The sequence below is a fragment of the Erpetoichthys calabaricus genome, chromosome 5, assembly GCF_900747795.2.
Source record: "Erpetoichthys calabaricus chromosome 5, fErpCal1.3, whole genome shotgun sequence".
Taxonomy (NCBI): domain Eukaryota; kingdom Metazoa; phylum Chordata; class Cladistia; order Polypteriformes; family Polypteridae; genus Erpetoichthys; species Erpetoichthys calabaricus.
The window spans coordinates 24,937,158-24,955,140 of record NC_041398.2 but is presented as its reverse complement, the minus strand read 5'-3'; the positions used below and the strand labels follow the sequence as shown (position 1 = coordinate 24,955,140).

The 17,983-nt window shown below is 41.2% G+C and overlaps 3 non-coding genes across 3 annotated transcripts; all 3 read right to left on the bottom strand.

Annotated features, from left to right (window-relative positions):
- Nucleotides 1-692: 692 nt before the first annotated feature.
- Nucleotides 693-856, bottom strand: LOC127528053 (U1 spliceosomal RNA). Its single transcript, XR_007935203.1, has one exon. It is a non-coding gene; the product is annotated as a U1 spliceosomal RNA (small nuclear RNA).
- A 13,782-nt stretch (nt 857-14,638) lies between these two features.
- On the bottom strand, nt 14,639-14,720 carry trnas-aga (transfer RNA serine (anticodon AGA)). Its single transcript has one exon. It is a non-coding gene; the product is annotated as a tRNA-Ser (tRNA).
- Nucleotides 14,721-15,680: 960 nt separating this feature from the next.
- Nucleotides 15,681-15,762, bottom strand: trnas-uga (transfer RNA serine (anticodon UGA)). Its single transcript has one exon. It is a non-coding gene; the product is annotated as a tRNA-Ser (tRNA).
- Nucleotides 15,763-17,983: the final 2,221 nt, after the last annotated feature.

Genomic DNA, 17,983 nt, shown 5'->3' with positions numbered 1-17,983 from the left:
TTTGCCTTTCTGCCAGCAGGGGTCACCCTTTTCGCTGTCTTTTTCTTTTCCTCCTTTCACCCGTGTCAGAAAGTTGGCACTTGGCAGCAAGTAAAGCAGCTTGAAATAAGTAAAGTTGCACAAAAAGGATGGATGGATGGATGGATGAAAGAAAGAAAGAAAGTGCACTCAGTTCCACTTCTCTCCACTTTATTCTCTTCACATCACTCACTGTTCCATGCTGCTGTCAAAGGAGGTGAGAGAACTTAAAAATATTAATAATGCAGTAATGGTACACATGTGGGTAGGTAGAAATAAATAAATAAATAAATAATCAATCAATTTCTTATCATTTTTTTTTTTTATAGGGGGGAGTTTCCTTTATATAAATTCAATAACTAAATTATTAATTAATTAATTAATTAATCAATTAAAATTAATATTTTTTTATCATGATTTTAGGGGGGGTGGTGGTTCCTTTAAATAAATAAATAATCTTTAGGATCTTCTATATTTATCACAGGTTTAAGTACCTTGCTCATGTGAAAGGCGCTATATAAATAAAATTTATTATTAGTATTACTATCACTTTGATGTCCCACTTCTGCTGTTGTCTCATTGGCTCCTGCTTCATTTTCACCCAAACAATCAGCTTCCACTCCACAACGAAAAGATAAAATGCTTTTTCAGTCTGTCTTTTAAACCAAACTTATCAGGGGAGAGCGCGAACGCAGTCCCCCACTACCACAAATTATGCAGTCGAGTTTCCCGCATTTGGGGAAATCGCAGGGGTCAGCACACCCGGAGTGCAATGGATGAGCCTCGCCCTGGGAGAACCACCTTAGTGATCATGGTATCTCCCCTGCCAGGTAAGTATGAGTTGTACAGCCCGGCGCTCAACCTCCCTCTTCCGCGGCTTCATCGCTCGCCGGCGGGCGACGTGCCCCGCCGTCCTCGGACCTTCGGGGTCCTTCGGGCTCCTTCAGCCTGCTTCGGGCTCCATCGGCCTCCAGAGCACGCATGCGCACGAGCTAGCAGCTGCCATCGACTTTGACTGACTTGACAGCCTTTTAGAAATCCTACATCCAGTAGCCACCCCCGATGAAATGCAAACATTAAATAACTCGTTAGAAAGGGTTCAGCGGTCTTTGAACGAAAATGTGAATGCTCAAACGGGTCATGGTTTAACAAACACGTTGGGTTCTGTAAATGCTGTCCCCTCTCACAGTATGGCCACATCAGTCTCGGTTACCCCTTTGGTTACATCTGTTTCAGTTATGCAATTTGTACCTTCTGCTCAAGTCTCCTCGGTCTCTGTTACTTAAGCTAACCCTTCTGGGCCCACTGCTACACTCTTGCCCCCTGTTTCTATCCCTTCTGGGCCCTCTGCTGCAGTCTTGCCCCCTGTTTCTATCCCTTCTGGGCCCTCTGCTTCAGCACCAATTGCAAACACCTCTTCTTCAGTCTTGCCCTCTGTTTCAGTCTTGCCTTCTGTTTCTATCCATTCTGCCCCCTCTGCTACATTCTTGCCCTCTACTTCAATCCTGCCATTTGTTGCCAAGCCGTCTGCATCAGTCTCCCCTGCTCCAGTCTTTCCCCCTGCTCCAGTCTTGTCCCCTGCTCCATTCTTGACACCTGTTTCTATCCTCTCTGGGCCCTCTGTTTCTATCCCTTCTGCCCCCTCTGCTCCAGTCTTGCCCTCTGCTTCAATCCTGCCATCTGTTGCCAAGCCGTCTGCTTCAGTATCCCCCTCTGCCCCCTCGGCTTCAATCTTGCCCTCTGTTTCAGTCACCGCTTCCTCAGCCCTTATTGCACAACCATTTGTGGTTACCCCTTCAGTCGCGCCAGTTATGTCCGGGAGTTCTGTAGTATCTAAATCTTCACCCTCATCTACTTCAGGCGTAACAGGCATGGCCGGGCCCTCTGCTGTCTCTAGTGATGAGGGTCGAGGTATTTTTCAGCAGATCGACAGACCTGCTTTTAATCATACTGAAATTAGACACCCCTTAAATTTTGCCGACGCCTATGAACTAGAGTCTTATGAGGAGGTGTTTAACAGTATTCATGAGACGCTGTAAAGAATTCTGGATAGTTTTTCAGGTACTTTAAATCTGCAAGATGTTGTACAGTTAGAATTGCGTGTTGATTCCTTACCTATCAGTGTTTTTATACAGCTGCCTGGCTCTAATACTAATGTAGACGATTTTCTTCATCAGATAGAGAATCTTCTTCAGAGTCATGCGAGTGTGCTAGCGGATGAGTCTCTGATGCTAGTTACACAGATTGTTCGGTCACCTAGCGGGGGCGCTCGTGGCGCGCGCAAGGTATCATCTCTACTCAATCATGAAATAGTTAGAAAGAAAATGAGGCATTTAATTATTTCTTATAATTATGGGAATCAGCTCTATTTTGCCTTTTGTCTGCTTAGCCTAATGGATGACCGGTACATGCAAAATCCGCAGTTATGCATGCGTGAAGCGTATAACCTTCAGAGCAGGGCTGGATTATCTGAGCATGAAAAAGTGTCCTTTGCGGACTTTCATAAATTTGAAAACTTGCTGGATATTAAAATTGTTGTCTGGTACAGGTGCCTAAGAAATGAGAAATTTTTAAAATCTGAAAGCTCCCGAGGTATAAACCCCAAAACCTATTTTATGTTTTTACACGATAACCATTACTACGGTATTTTGAATTTAAAGGGGTTTCTGGGGGTGAAATACTTGTGCGACTACTGTTACGCAAGCTACCACTCAATCCTTAGCCATTGTTGTGAAGGCCACTGCAATGTCTGTTTCTCCCCAGATTGCCGGCCGATCCCTGAAGAACTTGTCAAGTGCGGTGTTTGCAACCATTACTGCCGGTCCCAATTTTGTTTTATTCAGCATACGATTCCTAAATTTAACAACAAGACCAACGAAATGGAAGCGTCCTGCGACACTGCAAAAATGTGTCCCCTGTGTTACAAATCTTACACAGTGAATGCCGCCTCAAAACCCCATAAATGTCGGCCCGAGGCATGCCACGTTTGTAAAGCAAAAATTGAAAATGATGCAGAAAACCATCAGTGCTTTATAGAAACCTTGAAGTCTGAGGATCGTTGTGAGAAATACGTGTTTTATGATTTTGAAAGTCGGCAAGAAACCGGTGTGCACATTCCTATTTATATATACTGTAAGTCCTTGCGGGGTAAATCCTGGTTCTGGGCGGGTGAAGACTGTGTGCACCAGTTCTTTGCCAGATACCATCGTCCCAAGTATCAAAGCTATACCTTCATAGCTCACAATTCAAAAGGTTACGATGGGTACTTTTTAATGAAGTATTTGCTTGAAAATGGTGTGAACCCTCGTGTTACTACTCAAGGAAATAAGCTGATGTGTTTCACAGATGATGGTTATCAATTATGTTTTGAAATTGAGTGCCATGCCTAAAGCCATGAGGTTTGAAGCCGCAAATGGTTATTTCCCCCATTTCTTCAATACGGCTGAAAATCAGAATTATATCGGTCCCTGCCCTGAACCTGAATGCTACGGTGTCCAGAGCATGATGACCAAAGAAAAAGAAGAATTTTTTACCTGGTACGATAGTGTCAAGCATGGCGTTTTTAATTTTAAAGAGGAGATGGCGCTTTATTGTAAAAATGACGTTGAAATTCTTAGAACAGCATGCATTAAATTCAGAGACGAGGTCATCAAAATTGGCAATATTGACCCGTTTCAAGGCATGACCCTGGCATCTCTATGTATGGCCATGTACAGGCAAAACTGTATGCCCCCAAAGTCTATCGGTATAATTCCTTCTGACCATTACAATAGTAGTCAGAAAAACTATTCGAACGCATCTATTCAATGGTTACTGTATCTCTGTGAAACAGAAAAATTGAACATTCGACACGCTCTAAACCTTGGGGAAGTAAAGAAGGGTTCCTTTTATCTTGACGGCTATGCCATAGTTAAAGGTATTCCGACTGCCTTTGAATTTGCTGGTTGTTTTTATCACGGCTGTCCAGAATGTTATGATTTAAACAGCACCCATCCTTTAACCGGTATGACTTGTGCGGTTATGTACCAAAAGTTTATGCGAAAATTGGAAATACTTAGGACAAAATTTAATCTAGATGTGCGCGTGCTCTGGGAGCATGACTGGGAGACGATGAAAAAACAAGACCTCAGGATACAAACTTTCTTAAAACACCGTGACTTCCCTCAACGTATACAACAGAGGGACTCGTTGTTCGGCGGCCGTACCAACGTCATAAAATTGTACCACAAGGCGGTGGGCACCGAACACTATTATGATTTCACTAGCTTGTACCCGTTTGTGACTAAAACAAAAATGTACCCGGTCGATCACCCCACTATCATTTTTCAGCAGTTTGGCGATCTCGGGCAGTATTTTGGCTTAATTAAAGCCACCGTCCAGCCTCCACGTGGTCTCAATTTTCCAGTCCTGCCTCTCAGGTTTTGCAGGAAATTAATGTTCACCCTCTGTCGCACCTGCGTGGAGACAGAAGCTCAGACTGTGGACTGTCATCACACAGAGGATGAGAGAGCTGAAACCACTACTTGGAGCAGTGTGGAAATAGCAAAGTATACGAGATTTGACATTACCCCGAACATACTTCTGAGTTATTCTCAGACTATATCAAGCTTCATCTAAAAGGAAAGCAGGAGGCCTCGGGTTATCCTGCCTGGTGTACGGATGAGGCTTCCCGAGACCATTATATTTTAGATTATTATCAGAAAGAAGGTGTACAATTGGACCGCAATAACATCGCCGTAAATCCAGCTAAGAGACAAATTTCAAAGTTGTTTTTAAATTCTCTTTGGGGTAAATTTGGGCAAAAACCTCTCCATCTCACTACTAGCTTAGTCAAGGACGGTGAGGAATTCTTGCAATATATTTTCTCCAAACAGTATAATGTTTCTTATTTGGAATTTATTGGTGATGAGATTGCTCAAATACAATGGAAGTATGCCGATGAAAAGTAGATAGATAGAAAAGTAGATAGATAGATAGATAGATAGATAGATAGATAGATAGATAGATAGATAGATAGATAGATAGATAGATAGATAGATAGATAGATAGATAGATAGATAGATAGATATACCCTACTTGGTAGCGTTAATGTTGTCATTGCTGCTTTCACCACAGCCTATGCCCGGTTAGAGTTGTACGATTTACTGGACAGTCTGGGGGAAAGGGTGTTGTACCATGACACCGACTTGGTCATTTTTACTTCTCAGCCTGGTCAGTACAATCCTCCTCTGGGCGACTATTTAGGAGAGCTCACCAGTGAGTTAAATCCTGGTGATTATATTACCGAATTTGCTTCAGGCGGTCCAAAGACGTACGGGTATAAAACGGCACAAGGCAAAACATGTATGAAGGTAAAAGGTATCACCATCAATCACGAAACCGGTAAAATTGTAAACCTCGAGTCACTAAACAATCTAGTTCAGAATTTTGTGACGTCTCATGAAGCCCCTCCTCAAGAGTTACTGGTTCACAGTAAGTAGATTCATCGAAATAAAAAATGTTTCACTTTAGAAAACAGACCACTCAGGAAGAAATTCAGAGTGGTGTATAACAAGAGGGTTCTCCTAAAAGATTACAACACAAGACCTTATGGCTACTAAAAGAGATTTTGACGCACGCCTTCAACACCCCTTCGCTAAAATTATCTCGGGTCCCTCTTGTTCCAGTAAAAATTATGTGAAAAAATTGCTGGAACATTCAAACCACATTGTGTCTCAACCTTTTCAAAATATAATTTGGTTTTATAGTTGCTGGCAGAAAATGTACGACGAGCTATTGGGTAAATTTCAGCAATTAAAATTTATTGAGGGGCTCCCAAAGTCTTTATGCGATGATGAACTACTCCCTCCTGAGAAAATAAATTTTGTCATTATAAATGATCTGATGGAATCGGCTAGTGAAAGCCAGGTAATAGAAAAAGCTTTCACAAAATATACTCGTCGTCGGAATCTGTCTATCATTTACTTGGTTCAAAATTTATTCTTTCAAGGAAAGAAAAGCCGAACGATTAATCTTAATGGCAAATATATTACTCTTTTTAAAAACCCCAGAGACAAATTGCAGATTACTACCTTGGCCCGCCAAATGTATCCGAGGCATGTTAAGTTCTTTTTGGGAGCTTTTGAAGATGCTACAAAATTACCGTACGGCTATCTCTTAGTGGATTTAAAGGCACAGACCCCTGACGAACTGCGCTTAAGAACAGGTCTGTTTCCGCCCGATTGGCCGGTCGTGTACACTGTGAAAAGATAAAAGAAGCTGCTCTGAGTCAAAGTTACATATTCTGTCAGCATGTCGGCCAGAATAAGCAGAAACCTACAGCCTCTCAAGGCCTTACTCCGTTGCACTTGTCGCCGCCGTAAAATTCTTATAAACGCCTCTTCTGACGATTTAATTAATGCTTTGTCCGAAATAGTCTGTAATACTTTAAAACGTAATATACCTCTTTTGCCCAAACAGTTTAAGCAACTCAAGAAGCATAAAACATCTGTCAGAAAAATAAGTGACAGAAAACTAACCTTAAAAAAGAAGAAAGCTATTTTGAACCAGAAAGGAGGCTTTTTGGGAGCTCTTTTAAGTGTCGCCGTGCCATTCATATCCAGTTTACTATCTTCTAGAGCATAAACATGGAATACGCTCAAAAAATGTATTTGGTACCGCAGCAATAAATGTCTCTTTTTCAGCAAAAGAGTGCTAACTTGAACGATCTCTTGAGCTCCACGGAAACTGAACTGGACAAGGAAATGAGAAACGTCCTGCAACGCTGTGATATAGGGGCTGACAAGAAGGTGAAGCTTTACACATCTATCTTGCAGAGATATTTGACGCTAGTTAAAAAGGCCGATAAAGAAACTAGCAGTCTGACGCTCGTATTACCAAAAGAAGAAATGGAACAGTCAAGGTGTCTGAGGACAAGGTTTGGAAAGAGGTTTTGAAAAACGCGCCTGTAAAAGCAAAGAAAAATGTTGAATTTGTTTTACATAAAATGTCCGTTAATCCTCATCACGCGTTTTGGAATAATCGTGGAGAGCTGTTATTAGAAGGTAAACTTTTGGTCGGATCCAACATGGTGGATTTGGTCCGTAATCTGACCGCTTCTCATACAATACCTGAGCATAGGAGACCGCGTGGGTGGAAGGAATTTGTAAACGCCATGGCCGGTTTGAACATTCCATTTTCTGTCGTACCTAATGATGAAACGAGAGAACTCCTTGAAAGTTTTAAGCCACCCGCCTCCCCCTCCCTGCTCATCAAACAGAAGTTAGCCGCTACCGACTGAAACCAAGAAAAAAAAGACTGGAATGGTTCGCTTATTAATTTGTAAAATTATTTGTTTATTAAATACAATTTTATCTCATTACAGAGTGTCGTCATCCTTTAACCGTCTATTGAAATATTTATAGGTCTCTGATCTTTGCACGCAAGGGTACTGATAAAAACAGAGTCCCGGTGAAGGAAGCCAGGAACGAACAAATTTAGAGACCATAGCGTCATTATTGTTCACGTCCTCAGAATACTTTTTAATTACAGAGGTGTACAGGAGACCTTTTCCTCTCTGATGCATATAGAAGAGGCAGTGTTGACCACATTTGTCCGAGAACCAACTTTGAAGCTGCCGGTTATTGTAAATGATTTGTCTACAGTTTTTGCTTAAGAAACGGTAAATGTCATTCAGGAAGTAGACAAAGTCCGGAGGATTTCCATAGGAATCAAAAAACTCCCCATTTCCGTCTTCTGTGAGGTAAATCCCCAGCCAGTGTTCTCTGGGTTGGGTTTGACGGTGAGTATTCACTACAAACATGGCCGGCACGCCGTTATTTTTTTCCAGTAGTTGATCACACCCCAGCACACCGTGGAAATATCTTTCAGTGTAGGGGTCTTGGGACAGTAGTTCTGTTAATTGTTTTGTATTCATGGTGTTTATTAGTAATCATACAGAACATTATGTCTCTGGTTGATTTCAATGATGTTGTCAAAGACCGCATATACAATTAGATTGGTCCGAGGGAGAGGGACGCGGAAGCGTAATTCAAATCTCATGTTTCCAGTTTTAACTAATGAAAAATGATCACCGCATTCTTGATCGGGGGTTAGATCAAAAGCGAAAAGAGTATATCCTTACGAGAAATACCAGGTTATAATATTCTCTAGCACTATTGCCGCTTACAAAGTCTAGTTGAAAAGGTTTGGCCGGAATCTGTTCACCATCCATGTACAGAGCCAGGAACTCTACATCATTGTGCTTGAAATGGAATGGGTTCCGTGTATAAGACCCCGAAAAGGCCTCATTATCTACCATGCCAATCACCACATACTTTGGTAGTTCACCCAGAAACAGGTTTTCTTGATTGCATACTCAGATTCCCGCGAGCATACTGAATACTTTCTTATTCACCTTTTCCACAGGGTATTTAGCACTGGTTGATGTAAGGGCATGAGTGTGTCCTAATTTCACGGCCGGTGAAACTTTTACTTTTTTTACAAACAGGGAGGCTGATGTTATGATTACTCTGTAACGTTCGGCATCACCGGACATTAAGCAGAATTCATCTTTGTTCCGAACCATTTTAATCTTCACATCTAGGCCGTTCAATAGTAGTTTTTCCTGGAAAAAGAGATCTGTATGTATGTGTCCCAGAAGTTCAACAGTCCTGCTACCGGCTCTATAGGCGCTTCTGTTATTAAAACCAATGTTTTCTCCGTCGGGGTCTGTCTCTTCCAATTTGTTAAATGTATCTTTGTAAAAAAGTCCTGTAGCAAACTGAGAATGATGGGTTTCTTGGCTGTAATTTAGCAGGCCTTCTAAGACAGCTCGGTAAGGATAACAATTTGAACTCTGCGATATTAGGCGGTCCCCCAGGGTGACATCAACTTGGGAAAACAAACTGGCTATAGGGTAGTTGACAAATTCGACCTTTGCACTGGCGGGTATGTTAGTCCCGTCAGCGTTCACTATCTTTCCCCTTAGGTATAGAAGAGTGTTATTCAAGTCCAGGTAATCTTCCCCATTTCCGGTTATGAGAAATTCTAGCGGAGCTACTTCAGAGAGGGCTGAGAATGGTGGGACTTCAACGTATATACTTTTATCTACACTCGTTTGAGTGAAAGGCACAGTAAACAGATCCAGTTCAGATTTGACACACTCTTCAGACATTCTGTGTACGAAAGCCATCTTCTCTTAAAAAATGTCTCTCTTCTTCTTTTTGCTTGCTTTAGTCTTGTTCCTCTTCTGACGACGTTTAGATAATGCTGTAAAAATAGTGCGCCTTGCCTTCTTAGCTGGCGGGGCCTGACGCGACCCTCGGTGGTCTCTTGCATTTTGTCTTTCTCATTACCATCAAGCCCGCTCCCTCCTGCTTTTCTAGGACTCCATCTGCAGCACTGGATATAGCCCCTGTGATCACATCTTTTACAATATTTTTAGCCGCGGATTTGATATGTGGTTTTGCGATGTCAAAGCCTTTTTTCAGGAGAGGTAGAGCTCTTCTAAACAATCCTTGAAATATACCTCCAATTCCCCCACCATACATTACAGGGGATCCAGAGAATCCCGGTAAGCCATTACCCGCTTGGGTCTGATAATATTGGATGTAAGGTGTTGGGTCCTGGTAAGACCTCATTGTTTCAGTTGTGTATACAATGCCTGACGGGTCTGAAATGCAACTTCACTATCACCTTACCAAAATGAAAATTTTGTTCTGGTCCGTCTTTATTTCAATAGTCACTGTGTCAAAATGGTTCTTGCTGGCTGGGGCATAATGCGGTTTTTCGTATGTGATGGTTGTAATTTTATTGGTCTGATCCTCTATATGAACACACCTCAAAAGGGGTACGTAGCTGTCTCCGACTCTCTGATGAGATACCATATCCCCGTACATGTACAACGTGTAAAAGCCAGCCCTGATGTTGGCGGGGAAAGGAGCCTTATAAGTTAAACCCCGAGTCTGATGCGCTCCTAATATGCAACCCAGCTGTCCTTTTAAGTGTATAGTTTCATCCTTTTCACCCGGTACCACGTAGACTATTCTTTCCACAGCATTATAACTGAATTTCGCAGGGTTCACAGAAGAGACAAATCCAGCTGCAACATCTGTCAAAGTGGGTAGGCTTAGGGTTGTCGAATTCATAAAAGATAGTAGGTCGTGAATACCTTCGTAATACCCGCATGGAATGTAGTAATGTTTTTTTTACCCCCAGAGCTGAAACGTAGAATTTGTTATCCGGTTTGTCTATGGTATTCCACGTATGTGGGTACTGAATTTTGGCTAGACCGACTTCCCAAGAACCTTCTAATTCTATGGGTTTAGCAAGCATCGTCGTGAAATTGGAAATTGTGTTGTTATGGAAAATGTCTGAGGAAGCGTTGCTCGGTAGAGTCACAAAAAAACTTTTGCGCTCCATCGTATATCACTAGAGAATGAAGAGTCAATTAGGAGCGCTCTGGATTTTATTGAACATCTTGGGCTTGGCTCTCCGGTATCGAGGTGTTAAATTTTTCTGGCCAGCCGAGCCATTTGACTAAAATGAGTCGTTTTTTATTCTTAACTTTCCTAGCCAGTATTTTTTCGATCCTGTAAACGTCTGTGGATCTGAATTTAATTTTCTGTAATTCAGGGTCGTAAAAGGGTCCTATGATCTCTTCACCATCGTAGTCTTTCAGTTTGTACACCGCCGGTGCCCTAGGTACAAGTTCAGATACGGAAAAGGTTTCATCTGAAAATGTTTGTTCATAACCTTTCTCAAAAGAATGTCAGGTTTTAGACACCCTAACTGTATCCTACTTTGAACTTAAACAACGGCGGACCTGGGGGGTTGGCTACGCCATATAAGTTTTTGAAAACTTTCCAGGAATTTAACGTGTTTACATCGGAAGGAGCCATTTTTATGCTTTTAACAACTTTTGTTGTAAGAGTATACTAGATCCGGCAATTTATCGATGTAGGTTCTCGTGTTATAAGCGCTGAAATATTTCCACATTTTAGATTTTAGTGTGCGGTTAAATCTCTCCACCACGGAGGCCTTTAATTCGTTTCCTGTGGTGAAATGTTTTATTCCGATCTTCTTTAACAGCTTTTGAAAATCTCGGTTGAAAAACTCTTTCCCCTTATCGGTCTGGAGCTTCTTTGGCGTACGCCCGGCACTCAGAATGTCTTGGAAGGCTCTTGTCACTTCCTTACCCGTGATGTTCTTCAGGGGTCGTACCCAAGTGTACTTAGAAAGTACGTCAATACAGGTTAACAAATATTTATAACCTAGATTATGCTCAGACACATTTGTCATGTCCACTAAATCCATCTGCCATTGCGAGTCTATATCGGATACATAAACCTTATTTCTCCTAAAATGCCTTCTAGCGGGTTTGTGAATTGTATAAGCATATTGACCAGATAACCAATCCAACACCTGTTGGTCATTACTTTTCTGACCCAAAACCTCAAGAGCTCTTTTCAAAGAGTCTTTTCCCCCAAAGCTACCAGGATTTGCCGGGTTATAATAAACTTTTTTCAAGTAACCCTCCATCGCCGACGGTGAAAGAAAAATGTCAATGGTTTAAAAATCAAATGAGGCTTTATTGGTAATTTTCAAAACAACATTATTAAAATTTCAAAACAGCATGATTAAAAACATTATTAAAATTTCAAAACAACAGTATTAAAAACATTATTAAACCATTTCATAGCACAGACACATTGAGTTAGAGAAAGCATTGGCTATTTCATTTATTTTTGAGTAAGAGGAATCGTCCGTGTTGTGAAAGGCTTGTACAATAGCCTCGCTAATAGAATGTTCATTTTCCAGTTCGTCTACAGCACTTTGAACAAATGAATGAACCTTCTGAAAAGGCGGGAAGATGTTGAAGCAACCCAGAGTCGTTATGACCAGGCTCATGAGCCACGGTTTGCGGAAAACAGTCAGAATCTCTTGAAAGCGGCCAACCCGATAAACAGAGTCAGGCTCAAACAGACACGTATGCTGCGTCTGGCTGGGGTGATCTATGAAACAACCTTGACAGGTGCTTTTTAGGTCCCGATCGACTATTATGTCCAGCAGAGCCACAATCAAACTCTTGATCAGTTTCAGAGTCTTTCGAAGTGTTTCACCCAGGGGCCCGTCAGTTTGTTCAAGGCCCATACCCTCATAATCAGCATACTGGGACGATGGCTTCCATGCGGATAGAGCATCTACCAGTTCATCCACGGCCTCTTCTGACCGCATGGCCTGCACGGCTATCTCCTCAGCACCCATTAGGCTCCCCAGATCATCCTCAGCAGGGACAAAAAAGTCAGGTACTGTACGGTTCTCCAGTAGAAAGTCCAGCCAATACATATCATCAGGGGCGGGTAACTGAGGTTCGGGCCAATAGATCTGGTCATTTGAGGGTATCAGAAGATACGGCCAAGACGGAGGGTCTGAAGGAGAGTTGTTAGGAGCAGAGTACCCGGAGTTAGGTACGATGTAGTCGGGTCAAAACATGCCATCGACGGCCGCTGTCTGTTCCATAGACCAACAGGCCTGATCAGGAACATAGCCGGCAGGGTGCTGGTTGTTACCCAACCGAAACACATTGCTGTCTATCAGCATCTGGTCTGCAGCAGAGTAGCGGGGTTGTAGGTTAGGGTCGATCATCTTGTCGGGAGTAGAGTAGGTGATGTTGGCTTGAAGGTTAGCCGGCCAAAACAGGTAGTCAGCGGCGGACATATGTTCCATAACCCCGGAGCTTAGTTCTTCAAAGCGCATCAAAATGTCGAGGACTTCTGCCACCTCAGAAGCCGAGAGAACAGGGAGACGACCGGCCCAGCTAGCACCAGCTTTGGTAGGATAGTTAGTTGAAGACATCTCGATAGGGTTTTAGGTTAATGTAGACTATGAAAAAGACCTCTGTATTTATCTCCACTAACTTAGGGGGCGGTTGTCTCCCAGTTTTCTTCCTCCTCCTCCGAGCATGAATTATTCAACAGGCTAAACTCCTCCTCCAATGTTCTTTTAATTCTTTTCATTTAGTCGGACAGTTTTCCTTGATAAACAGCCTCATTAATATTTGGAATAAGAGCTTTAAAAAAAGTCCAGTCTTTTATAGAAAAATTAATTTCACTCACTCTCTCCTTTATCTCATTTTCTTTATCTTTCTCCCCCTCTTTGTGACTGCCGTCGTGTGACCCCCTAAAGCTATGTCACTGGCACCGGAGTGCAAAAGCTGTGGCTGAGTGGTTAAGGTGATGGACTAGAAATCCATTGGGGTCTCTCTGCGCAGGTTTGACTACGTTTGTGCTTCTCCTTATTAAGAGTGTTTGCAAAGGTAAAATTTAGCAGTCAGATTAGCCATTGTTATCTTTATGTAGGCAAAGATTCCCTTTATTTGTTTCAGAATAATGGACCAATTATGGCACACGCATATATTCCTTGACTTTCTTAACCGTGGAATATTCCGCAGACAAGTGTCTGCTGTTAGTTGCAATGAAAGGACTTTTCTGCGATTAGAAAAAACAAAAAAATTATTCAATCGTTTTACAAAGTTGGACCAGGCTTTGAAGAATTAATTCTATTTTTTGTGTCCGACGTGTACCAGAGCGGGTGGTAAAACAGCATTTATGCTGTCTGAAAGGCTGCCTTGTATTGATTAAATGTTGAATGAGAAAATGCTCAATCACTCGCTAATCATGAGAGAACTTGTGTAAAAGAAAAAACAACTACGCGAATGTAAAAGTAAAGATGAGGTTTTAGGAAACAAAGAACTCACAATTAAGACGGATTCCCTTGGAACTTCAACGGCAGATTTTACATGCATTAAAGGACATGCGAACAATCAATTTAGAGTGTTGTACTTTTAAACATATGAAAATAAATTACTGTATAAGCAGCCTCAACACAGCAAGCTGTGACATTCAGCATTTTTACTACGAAAACAGAGACAGCTTCCTGTTACTTATCGCAGTAGAATCTGGGGAGTTACTCTCGCTCCTTCACGATTAAAACGAGCATGTTTTGTTCTTTCTGTTGTTTCCTTTCCATTGCTTGGCTTTGCTTGAGGCTGCTTATAATTTATTTTCGTATGTTTAAAAGTAAAACACTCTAAATTGATTGTCCACATGTCCTTTAATGCATGTAAAATCTGCCGTTGAAGTTCCAAGGGAATCCGTCTTAATTGTGAGTTCTTTGTTACCTAAAACCTCATCTTTACTTTTACATTCGCATAGTTGTTTTTTCTTTTACACAAGTTATCTCACACTTAGCGAGTGATTGAGCATTTTCTCATTCAACATTTAATCAATACAAGGCAGCCTTTCAGACAGCATAAATGCTGTTTTACCACCCGCTCTGGTACACGTCGGACACAAAAATTAGAATTAACTGTTCAAAGCCTGATCCAACTTTGTAAAATGATTGAATAATTTTTTTTTTTTTTCTAATCGCAGAAAAGTGCTTTCATTGCAACTAACAGCAGACTCTTGTCTGCGCAATATACCACAGTTAAGAAAGTCAAGGAATATATGCGTGTGCCGTAATTGGTCCATTATTCAGAGACAAATAAAGGGAATCTTTGCCTACATAAAGATAACAATGGCTAATCTGACCGCTAAATTTTGCCTTTGCAGACACTCTTAATAAGGAGAAACACACACGTAGTCGGCAGGATTCGAACCTGTGCGGGGAGACCCCAATGGATTTCTAGTCCATCGCCTTAACCACTCGGCCACAACTACTGTGCTCAGGTGCCAGTGACATAGCTTTAGGGGGTGCATTTCTGTTTTTGTTTTTTTTTTTAATTTTCTCTTTCTTTAACTTCTGAAAATTCCTCGTAATTCCTGAGTCTATGGAGTGAAACTACAGTGGGCCCATCATGCTCTCATTTGTTACTTATTTCTTCATTTAAGTTTTCTTTTTTGGCTGAATTCTAAGTTGAGACACAAAATTTAACCCGAGAAGAAAGGGAAATAAGTAAGAAAACACAGGTGATACGGATTTTAAAGAAAATAACGACGGGCGACGTGTAGTGTTAGAAGAGCGAAGCCGATTGTTTGTCAGCTCTTCTTTACTTCTCCTATTCTTTATCCTTTGCCTCCTCCGAAGAACGCAGACACGCATGATTTACTGATACCCGTTCTTATTAGATTCGTTTCACATTACAGTACATGTGAATTCTGTCATTTTCCACCCAGAATCATTATTAAATTTAAACCTTCAGACCCTGGCAGTGCCTTTCACCCGTGGCACAGCAACGAAAAGAAATAAATGAGCTTTGTGTTACAACGGCCTTACTGTCTTCTTGTCCAAATTCAGACCGATTTTGATGCTTAATCTTTGAACACGACTGTTTTTGAAATCATTATTATCAATATCAGTATAGTTATGGTGGTCACTGCTGTGGGGGTTTACAACATATGACGTTTGTACGGCAGCTGATCATTTTCTAGACTGCAATTAAATGCTTTCCTGCAGTCTGTGCTGAAAGGACACTTAAATTTGCACAAACGCGTTCATTATTTGTGCCGTGAATAGAAACTGGTAAGATGTCAACAGAACGTGTTCTTTTGCTTCCCATCGATTGCAGTATCTACCACTGTTTTGTTATTTGAACCGTGAGCTCCTGACAAGCTTTGCAAATTGTGTTTGCCAGTGTCAAGTGATGGCTTAATACCTCGAATTTGCTAAAGTTTAAACCACGTAGTCGGCAAGAGTCGAACCTGCACGGGGAAACCCCAATAGATTTCAAGTCCATCGCCTTAACCACTCGGCCACGACTACTGAGGAGACTTACCCTGTAACGCGTCTGAATTCCTTCAATTGTCGAATCGCCTTTTTTCTGTTTGTCAATATGTGCTCTGAAGACATTTGGACTGGAGCAGGAGCGGTAATATTTCGGTCTTTTCCCGATCATCCTTATGGAGGCAGAGGATTTGAAGCGGTTCGATTATCTGTGAGATTAGAACAGTTAACAGCTTGTCTTGGTTGCAAAGTCGACATGTGTTAGCTACACAGCCAGACCCTGAGAAAGAATTCGAAGATAAAAAGAGCCAGTTAACATGAAACAAATGTCCATCTTTTTGTAATTAAGACACATTTGAAAGGAGAACGCACTTTCAGCAAGAGCAGCTCCACGATCAGTCGCTTCTGGAAAGAGGGTAGTTTGCCTTACGTTGTTTGAATCCGACATATATTTATGTGATAACGTTAAAAACAATAAAGTTATACAATAATTATGTAATAATTATTGCAAGCGCGCTGCAGATAAACGTGGTACTTTTAAGGAAAAAGCTAACCCCAAACGTAAACTGGCTACATTGACAAAAAGAGGTAACTAATAAGCCAGTTCTTTTGATATAACGTTCTGCTTTCGTACAGATTAATATCAGCACATTTGTTAATTTTGCTTATTTTATGATGGTGTGAAAAAAATCATTGTTTATCATTAGTCATTCCAAAATAATGGCTGTTTGTATTTTATCTGGTGTTGCTTGTTATTTTTTAGATTTAACTGCATTAACAAAGTGTTAAATGTAGCTTTTCTTTTGATTATTAACGGGTAAATCTGCATCATTTTTCACGTTACTTCTGTGTAATCCAGGAATATGTGATTTCCTGAGATGCATGTAAATTTTCATTTTTCATATGGTGCCAACCACTCGTCGCTGTGATTTTCTATTTTTTTTTTTTTTTACTTTATCATAGTCATGTTCATATATGAACATTCAGTATAGCATTGTTTTATTCAATACAGTATTCAATGTTACTCTTAGGTTAATCTCATGTTTAAGGCATTAATTGCATTAATGTTGAGTTGCTGATATCTATATAATAGTCGCTGTTAAGTATGTCAAATATGTGATTTAAACGTTATGTGTGACATTTTATATAAAAATAAATAAAATGCATAACGCAACTGACTTGCCTTTGTTATTTCACGCATTGCATTAATTAATTTTACATGGGAATAATTGATTTACACGCGTACAACGCAACAGGTTCTCTATATGCGTCTGTTGCTGCTGTAGCACCTCGATTGTGACGTCACCACAGGCATGAGCGGGCCTTGTTTTTTGAGACGGCATTGCCCCTGCCCGACTACGCTGGCCCAACCTTCCCTCGACAGTTCAATTCGCTCGCTATCCGTCCAAGCTGAAAATATTGTTAAATGGAGGAATTGAAAAAAAACCTTTCACAAGTGGAGGATCAACAACACGAAACCCTGGTGTTTTTACTGAGAGACAGTTGTGATACCATTGAGCCACCTAATTGGGATAATTAACGAACTCCGCACAACTGAACTACTACTACTGTTCTTACGAGAGTATCATTGTTGTATTCTCCTAATGAAGACAAAAAAATTATATTTATAGATGTATACTATATGACGTATGGTTTTGAACAAAATTAAGCGTTCCATAAAAAGGTTGCATGATTTACCTAATCTTTTTATATATATAAAGTTGATATATGACAATATATCTTTGACACTATGTATCAGACATTGGAAATCACAGCAATCCACAAGAACAATAATTACTTCTCAGCAAGTACCTGAATTGTAGTTTAACTATATTAACTGAAGTGTGTAATGTCAATACGAATTACAAAATATAACTAGAGAGTTAAGTGTCAGATAGACTCAAAATATAGAGGTCAATGCCTTTGAGTGTGCTGAGGCTTCACAAAGATTCAGTAACCAGTGACCATGTCTGCTCAAGGCTTCGAAGCCCTATCATGATCCAATCTCAGTACTAGGCATATCTGAGGCTTCGGAGCCCTGTCATGATCTCAGTACTACGCATGTCTGAGGCTTCGGAGCCCCATCATGAGCTCAGTACTACACATGTCTGAGGCTGCGAAGCCCCGTTCGAAGCCCGTCATGACGCAATCTCAGTACTAAGCATGTCTGAGGCTGTTTGAGGCATCAAAGCCTCAGTTAACCCAGTGCGCATGTCCGAGGCTTCGAAGTCTCAGTTGACCCAGTGCGCATGTCCGAGGC